This window comes from Lepidochelys kempii, chromosome 25 (assembly GCF_965140265.1).
Source record: "Lepidochelys kempii isolate rLepKem1 chromosome 25, rLepKem1.hap2, whole genome shotgun sequence".
Taxonomy (NCBI): Eukaryota; Metazoa; Chordata; order Testudines; family Cheloniidae; genus Lepidochelys; species Lepidochelys kempii.
In genome coordinates, this window is record NC_133280.1 from 12,757,185 (window position 1) to 12,766,167 (window position 8,983).

Below are 8,983 nucleotides of genomic sequence, written 5' to 3' on the forward strand. Positions count from 1 at the left end.
CGATTCCACTGAGCTAAGCAAATAAACTCATAAGGGGAAGGGGCCCTGCCCTTCCACGGGTGCAAGGACAGCTCTGCCTGCCTCTGAACGTCCCTGGACTTTCTCAAGGTTAGCAGAGAAAGGATCCTATCCTAGCCCAGCCGAGGGGTTGCTGGGACCAACCGTCCCTGGCTCACACCCCTTCTCTGTGGGAGCGATATGGGGACATGGAATGCAGGGCGTGCTAAGGCTTTGGCCAGCTGCTCCTGTGGGGAACCAGTTGCTCTGCGTGTGATGCTGGCCGTGGTGACTCAGCTGCTTTAGACCAATGGCACCAGCTCTTGGGGGCGTTAATGCAGTTCTGGTGCACGACGCAGCGGCCTCTGGGCTGGAGCCATGGGGGGGCAAGTCTCATACAGGCCCCCAGCTCCCGTGTCTGACCGTTCAGCTCAAGCTGGAGAGACGCAAGTGTTAAACTCTGCAGGCCCCTGGTTTGTGCCCAAAGTGATAGCCATCCTCGCTGGGGTGCAGAACGGGTGGTAATAGATAAGGGGTGCAGCTGGACCCCGGGTAGTCCCCTGGTGTGGGGTTCTTACTTCTAGGACGCTTGGCAGGCCTTTGTCCTCTTTGATCTTATAAGACCCAGAAGACGGGGGGGGCATCCCCAGGGCACCTCCCCCACATCATACCAGGTGGTGGCTGTTTCCTGCTAAGCAGCCTGGATTTGCAGGCTTCATGTCACCCTCTGCCAGGTGGTAAGGCATCCCGCTGCGGGAAGTGTTACAGTCATGGACAGAGACCCATGGCAGCACGTGGTTCCCGCCTCACTCGGCTGATTGTGCTCCAAGGCCCCGTCTGCACTGTCAATCCCCAGCTCCCGGTGGTGGGACAGGACTCAGGGCGGCTGCTGGAGCTTTAACGACTGTGCTGCCTGCCCTTGCTTAGAGCCGGGTCGGCTGACCGGAGGGTCCTGTCCTGCCCTGCCAGTGGAGTGGGTTTGCGGTCCTGGGGCGCGTCCCTGCAGGCACTCTGCCGGCTGAGCTACCCCAACGCAGCCTTTGGAGGGGACCGGGGGTAACTGGCTCACTCGCAGCGTGCGAAGACCGGACAAGCAGAGCTGTGTGCGTGGGGTGGGGGGAAGTGGGGAATGAAGGGTAAATAACCCAGCTAGGCCTACGTTTGCTGGGGGGATACAGCCAGCTCCAGCTGAGGATCTGGCCTAGAGTGTCTTTCCCCTTCAGCTCCCGCCCTCCACACGCGCACGTTTTGCTGGCTTTGCTTCCCAGTGCAGCCCCTGCCTCCCTGACTGGTGCTCGCTACCACCCTGGAGACGTGAGGCACGGGTGAGTAACCCTTGTGTAAGAGGCCACTGTGTACGTCAGAGCTCCTGGGTCGGGTTTTCCCCCGTCCCCTCCCAGGACTTCCAGCACCAGCCCTGGTGCTGGCTAAAGCATGCTGGGTGGCTGCATGCAAATGAACTCGGTGCGTCATCGCCTGGCGACCCGGAGGGGGCGTTGACGGACCCATCAGCGTGTCTGAAACAGGGCAGTGATTTGCCCCATCGATGCCTGAACGAACTAGCCGGCCCAGCCGCTGGAGGGCCCCAGGGCCGCTGGACTGTGCCCCCAGCGAGGCCCTTTGCAGCGGGCGTAGGGGCATGTCCCGAAGGGCAGGTGCCGGGGCCAGGTCGCGGCTGCCCTTCAAAGTGGCGTCCCGTGGGCTGGCTGAGCGGCTAGGTGCAAGTTTCACTGTGTGAGATCTGGAAACTGTGGAGCCAGCTTGCTGAGAAACTGTACCGACAACTCCCCCCCGCGCCGTTTCTTACAGTCACCGCGCTTGCAACCTCCCCACCCAGGCGGTGCCTGAGCCGCTGGCCGGGGTCACGCATGAGGAAGAGAAACCTGAACCAGTTCCCCTCCCCCTCGGGGTGAGCTGAGTGACAGCCTTCCCCGAGCTGGGCCCCGTCTCCCGAAGGTCCTGCTTAGGGTCACCCTTGGCCGTGGAGCACCAGAGGGCATCTGCCCTGGGACCGGCTGGCGATTTTCCATCCCCATCTGCTCTGATCCTTGTCGTGAATATCCCGGGCGCCCCTCGAGGCCCCGGCGGAGATCAAGGCCCTGTAGTGCCAGGTGCAAGAACCATTCCTGCCCTGCCCTGAATAGCTCACAGGCTGAGTAGCCAAAGGGGAAGCAACTTCCCTAAGCCTCCAGGGGGGCCGGGGGGAAGGCTCATTAGCCTGGTTTCGCAACTGGAGGCACCCAGGGCTTGTAAATCCCACCAGGGGAGCTGGGACCAGCCCCCTAGGTCTCCTGACTCCTAGCCCAGTTCCCTGCCCACAAGGAACCATCCTTCCTCTGGATGACTAACGAACTGGGGAAACCAGTTCCTGGCCTGCTCTCCCGCTGACCTTCCCCGCCAGGGCTGGGTGCTGGCCCGCCCGCCTCTGTCACACACACACTTTTAGCAGGGCCTGGGTGTGAGGTGGAGACCTTCTGGTTCCGCCAGCTGGGCCTGATGAAGCTCACACTCTCCCTCTCCCCCCATTGTCCATCTGACTTTGGCTTGGGCCTACCTACCCTGGGCCGGGGGGAGAGGGTGGCTCTGAGCTCCCAGCTGTCAGCGCTCAGGGGACAGGCACTTCGACCTTCTGCCTTTGCCGAAAGCGGCATTTTGGCGGGAGAGGCGGAAGGCTCGTGATTCTGAGCACTGGTCTCAGCTGGGCTCTTAACAGCGCAAGGAACAAGGCAGCTGGACTCCTGGGTTCTAGTCCTGTTGGTTTGCTGTGTGAGCTGGATACGGTCACTTTTCCCCACTCCGTGCCTCAGTTTCCCCAGCTCTGACATGAGGGTGAGGCAGCGTGGGCTGGCAGGCTTAGTGCATCAGTGGTTGCTGGAATACCTAGCAGTGCCGGCCCAATCCCTGAGCACACTCGCTGGCCACAAACAAAGCCACAGCTGTGGATTTATAACTCCTGGGTTTATTTTCTAGTCGTTTCCCTCCCCCCACGCGCACCCCCAGGGCTGACCTTGGCTCCTCGGAGTCACAGCCCTGCACCGGAGAGGTTAGTGGAAAGCCGGGGTTCGGCAGGCCGGAAGGAGGAAACTGCAATCGAGGAGCAGTTGGGCGTCACGCATCCTTTGCACAAGCCTTGCACGCTTGGCCCAGGGTCTGTGTTCCTGGTAGAGGGCAGGAAGCCGGGGGAGGGTGAGAGCTGACAGCCACCTAGTCACTGCTGCTTGCCTTCATCGGCGTCGTGCACATGGAGAGCCCGCTGCACCTGGCCCAGGGGAGCCCTGTAAATCGCTGACAGAGCTGGGCCTCGTGCCCAGGTCTCCTGAGTCCCAGTCCAGTGCCCTGGCCAAGGTATGGTGAAAGGCCTGAACCCCCTTTAGCCCCCCCTGCCCTGAGCAGGAGGCCGGGCTGCCAGGGTCTTTCTAGGGCAGCTCTGGTGAGGGGCCCAGCAGGCCTGTTTCCAGGAATGCCACTCGCTGTGCCCAGCACCCGCCCCAGCTCAGCCTGGCGTGGGGGTTGAGACCCTTTCAGTGGGACCCTCCCATAGCTTGCAGCCAAGCCAGCTGGGATGGCTTCCCCAGCCCCCACGCCAGGGGATGTGAAGCACCCATGGGGTAAGAGCCTCTCAGGAGGAGGTCTTGGCTTGCTACCCGGGCGCCTGCGTTAACCACCCTCCCCCCACCCACCAGCTGTGGCCGGAAAGGCTCCAGCAGGGCTGTAGGAGGAACCAGCTCTGGGGCACCATTGTGCATATGCACAGCCCCACGCACACACACGCCTGCATCTCCACACACACGCACAGCCCCATGCACACACACGCACAGCTGCACGCACACACACACACACACATGCACAGCCCCACGCACACACACGCCTGCATCTCCACACACACACACACACATGCACAGCTGCACACACACACACACGCACACACACGCACAGCCCCATGCACACACATGCACAGCTGCACACACACACACACACATGCACAGCCCCATTCACACACACGCCTGCATCTCCACACACACACACACACATGCACAGCTGCACACACACACACACACGCACACACACGCACAGCCCCATGCACACACATGCACAGCTGCACGCACACACACGCCTGCATCTCCAGACACATGCATGCATAGCCCCCCCACACACACACGCACAGCCCCACGCACACACACACACACACGCACAGCTGCACGCATGCACACACACGCGCGCGTGCACACACACAGCCCCACGCACACACACGCACAGCTCCATGCACACACACACGCACACAGCCCCACGCACACACACACACAGCTGCACGCACATACACACACACACACGCACACACATGCACAGCCCCATGCACACACACGCACAGCTGCACGCACACACACGCCTGCATCTCCAGACACATGCATGCATAGCCCCCACACACACACACGCACAGCCCCACGCACACACACACACACACGCACAGCTGCACACACACACACACGCACAGCCCCCCACACACACGCACAGCCCCACGTGCACACACGCACACACACGCCTGCATCTCCAGACACATGCATGCATAGCCCCCCCCACATACATGAGTAGCCACAAACACATGCACACGTGTACAGCCCCATACACACAGATGCACGCACGCACACACACACACATGCACACACATGCATGCACAACCCCCCCCACACACACACGCACACACACACACACGCACACGCACAAATGCTCTTTGAAGAGGCAGGTTCCCAAACATGCTGCACTCCCCTTTAGGGTGCACACATGCCCAAGGCCTAGTGCCCCCCCACAACCTAATTTGCTTCCCATCCATAGCCAGCCTCCATCTCCCCCCCCCCGCCAGTGTTCTCCCAGCCAGCTGGCCGCCTCGCACAGCCCACGTCCAGGTGGCCCAGAACGCGGCGTCCTTCCAGCCAGCCAACTCGCTCCTGCTGGGGGTGGGGGGGAAATGACGGGGGGGGGTTTCCATCTGGGAAGGTGCCATCTCCAGAGGCTGCCAGCCCAATGCCCCCCCCCCGAACCCGCCATCAAAGGGTCCTGCTGCTGGAGCCCCAGTGCAAAGTCTCCCTAGGCAGATGTGGCGATGGCGACGGGACCCCCGAGGCCAGGAGAGATGCTTCCCAAGGCTGAGCCAGACACCCCCCGCCATCTCCAAGACAGGGTGCCATCTTTCAGGGTGACACTGGGGAGGGGAGTCTCTGGTTTCAAACTCTGAGTTTTGGCAGTGTGGCAGCATCGAAGCAGGACACAGAACTCACCTCCCTCGCCTCAGGCCCCCCCCCCCGCTGGTTATCCACCCCCACCCCCCCGTCCCCATGCTGGCATCAACCACCCCCCGCCTAGAACAATGCCAGGGACAAAAACTCAGCCAGACTGTGCCAGAGCAGGGATTCACCTGTGACTGGAGGAGCTCCTGCCTTTGCAACTAGTGTTGCGGACCTGTGCAAGGAAGCCCAGCTCCAGGGAGGAGCCCAGCTTGGGGGCTGGGGGGGGGGAGGGGGGAGCGGAAGCTGGGAGGGGACAGGTGGGGGGAACAGGATTTGGGGGGAACAGGGGCACCTGGCTTGAGTGGGAAGGGGAGCCCTGAAGGCATTCCCTATGAACTCACACCACATTGCTGTCAAAAGGCCCTTTAGGTGCAGGATAATGGGGCAGGTGGGGCTGGGGTGTGGAGGGCACTGCTGGGTCCAAAGGGGAAGGAGAGCAGGGGGCCAGGGAGGGACTGGCCAGTTTGCTGAAGGACCACCTGTTGGCCCTCCTGCCATAGCTGGACCACAGGGGGCGCTGTTGCTTCCTGCCCGGAAACACTGTGCAGCTCCAGACCAGCTGCCGCAGCCTCCCCCAGAGGTGGCTGCATTTCAGAGCTGGGTGCTCCCGGCTGTACACGCGAGCGCTGTCGGGTGAGTGGTGGTAGGACTGTCCAACCTCCTGAGTCACCATCATTAATGCTCCTGTTCCTTCGTCATGTCTAGCATGTCTCCTTCTTGTCTCACCTCCCTCCCGCCTCTCTGCAAAGGGCCTCGGGACGCCTAGGCTGGAGGGAGGGCAGATGATGCTGGCGAAGGTGCCAGGCCCCAAGCACACAGGGGACAGACAGGGAGGTAGAGCCCTCAGCTCCCTGCCGCAGCTCAGACGTGAGCCGAAGGGGGCCCTGATTCGATGGATTGCAGGCTCTGAATTCTTTGCTCGGGTTTGTCCTTTGCTCCAACGCCTGAGGGCAGGGATAGCGCTGTGTCGTGCATGTGGGCACCGTGCCTGGTGTGACGTGGGTGCTGCTGGAATGCCCGTGATAGGGAACCGATGCGAACAGTTGGCACACGGCGGGCAAGGCTAGCTTTATGGGTAGGATCCTGGGCTGGGACTCAGGAGAGCTGGGCTCAGTTCCCAGCTCTGCCTCTGCCTCCCTGTGTGACCTTGGGCAAGTCACTTCAGTTAACCCCGTGCCTCAGTTTCCCCATCTGTAAAATAGGGGTAATAACCTTTCCTTTGTCTGTTGAATAGGACCGCATGGGGATTGTCAGAATAACCTGTGCTAAGGGCTGACTCGCCCTCCCTGGTGTGGTGAGGGAGAGGGCAAGGTGACAGGCTGTGGGCTCTCAGCATCGGTTCCTCCACCAGTGGGTCATGGGGGGTGGGGGAGGATTGAGGCCCAGCCATGCACAGCACGGCATGGAGAGCGCTAATTGCAGCCCAAGAGCATCTGTGGGAGACAGCGCTCTCCGATACACTCATGGCCCGCTGAGTAATCCCAGCCCACAGGGGTGCAGCGTCGGCTCCTTGGGTCTCGCCAGGACTCCTTGCCCTTAGCCAGTGTCTAGCAGAGACTGGCATCCTCCTTCCGAGGGCGACTTGGGCCTACAGCCTCCATACCAGTGTGTGGACACGGGACTGAGAAGACACCCCCAACAAACCATGGTCATGGGCATCTGACACTTGCTTGCCCCTTTATTCAAGCTGAGGCTGAGCGGGGTGCTGGGGACCCATAAGGCTGGGATTCCTGCTCTTTCACACGGGGATGGCTAATGCTTTCTTGTCTCTTCCCTTGCACAAGTCATCTGCCCCCCCACCCCCCACAAGCTGCTTGCACGTTGCAGCTCTTTGCACGTTGCAGATGTTTGCACGCTCTGCAGCTTTCGCCACACTCGGCGCTTGCTACTTTCCTTCCCCTGTGGGTCTGGCTTTGCTCCCAGCTGACCCTTGCCTCTCTCCCTTCTGCCCTCTGTCCTCCTCCTGGCAGCTCAGAGGCCCATGAGCGTGGCACTGGGTGGTGCCCCTGTGTGGGTTTGGGGCTCAGCAGGCCAGCTTACAGGATCAAGGTGGACTCTCACCCCCTCTGGCCAACAGAGGTTGGGGGATTGTCAAGGCGATGCAGCCATTGAGCTGCGGTGGCTTGCCTGAGCTCACATCCTCTTTAGGAGGCTCCGAACAGCCCCGGCGCTCAGCTGGCCAGCATGGGGGCGGGCGGAGGGGCGCCTTTGTGTGACAGCGTGGGAGGCAGCAGCTTCCCTTCCTCCACCGCCCGTGCAGCCAGGGCCCCTTCTTCCTGTCACAACTGAAAATACTTCACTTCCCTCCCTCCCACCTGCACCTGTGCTTTGGCACCCGATGCTGTGGGGCCAGGTGGCCTGGTAGAGAAAGGAGGGGTGCTCTGCTCCCACTGTCCTGTGTGGGGGGGTCCCAGTGGCTTTGCTGCAAGGGGGTGGCAGATGCCCCACCCCCAACCCCAGGCCACTGTGCAATCTCACACCCTCCTGACTCACAGGCGTTAACTGCTTTCTCCCCACCTGGGACCCACCCTCCCACCAACCCTGGCTCTATGGAAGGGGACATGTTCCTGGAGATCAGAGCCTTCTCCCCAGGGGAGGGTGAGGAGTGAGTGATTGGCACAGGCTTCCCTTGGCACCGAGATGCTTGGGAAAGTGGAGATGGGTTGGAGGGACCCTGCTGGGCAGAGGAGGGAGGGTGTGAAATACCAGCTGCAAGCTATTGGATGAATACCTTAGCGTATAAAAGCCCTGAGCTCTGTTCGCTGTGCTGTGGGTTACTATTGATTATCTGGAGTACGGGTGCACCTAGCGGCCCCAGCCGCAATCAGGGCCCTGCTGTGCCATGCGCTTTGCAGACACAGGGCGGGCGACAGCTCCTGCCCCAAAGAATTCCCAGGCAAAATAGACGAAGGATGGGAGGGGAAACTGAGGCAGAGAGGGGCAATGACTCCCCCAGCATCATACAGCATGTCAGAAGCAGTGCTGGGGATGACCGTAAGTGCCCTGTTACCTAGGGTTACCATGTGGCTGAGGGCAGTGTCTGCAGATTTCCTTTGCTCAATTTTGATGCTTTATTGGGCAACAGCCCCACAACATTCCCCCACTCCCCACCCCACACACAACAACCCCACGCTGCTCCTTCACCCCGAGCCTGCAATGTGACACCCAGGGGCTCTCTGTCTGGGGACAGCAGGGCTTTCCCTGCTACATGGATCACATCACAGGGCTGCTTCCCGTCACTCAGACCTGGCCTAAACGGCCGTGGTCCCCAATACCTGTGTCCATAGTTACACTGTCTAACCACTAGCGTGGCCGCAGATGGCGCCTTACACCGGCATCGCTTATTCCTCGTCCCACATGGGAATGCGTGTCTTTATACCAGTATAACTGCGTCCACACTGGGGGGACCGGTCTAGTTAAAGCTGTGCACAGACTAGGCCTTGGGGTGGAACCAGAGCCCTTCCCCGGGTGGGACCAGCGGGGCGGATGGCACCAGCGATCCCCCGTCGAGCAGAGCCGGCAGCTTCCCGGTGCGCCCTGGCAGCTCCTCGAGCTCGGCTCTATTTCTACAGAAGGGGAATGAGTGCCGGAGTTCGGGGCCCTCCGGAGAGGAAGTGGCTTCAGGTTACCGCAGTGACACACGCAGAAACACGGTCCCTCTCTGCGCTGCCAGCTCCCGGTCTTTGACGTCATTTCGAGTAGAG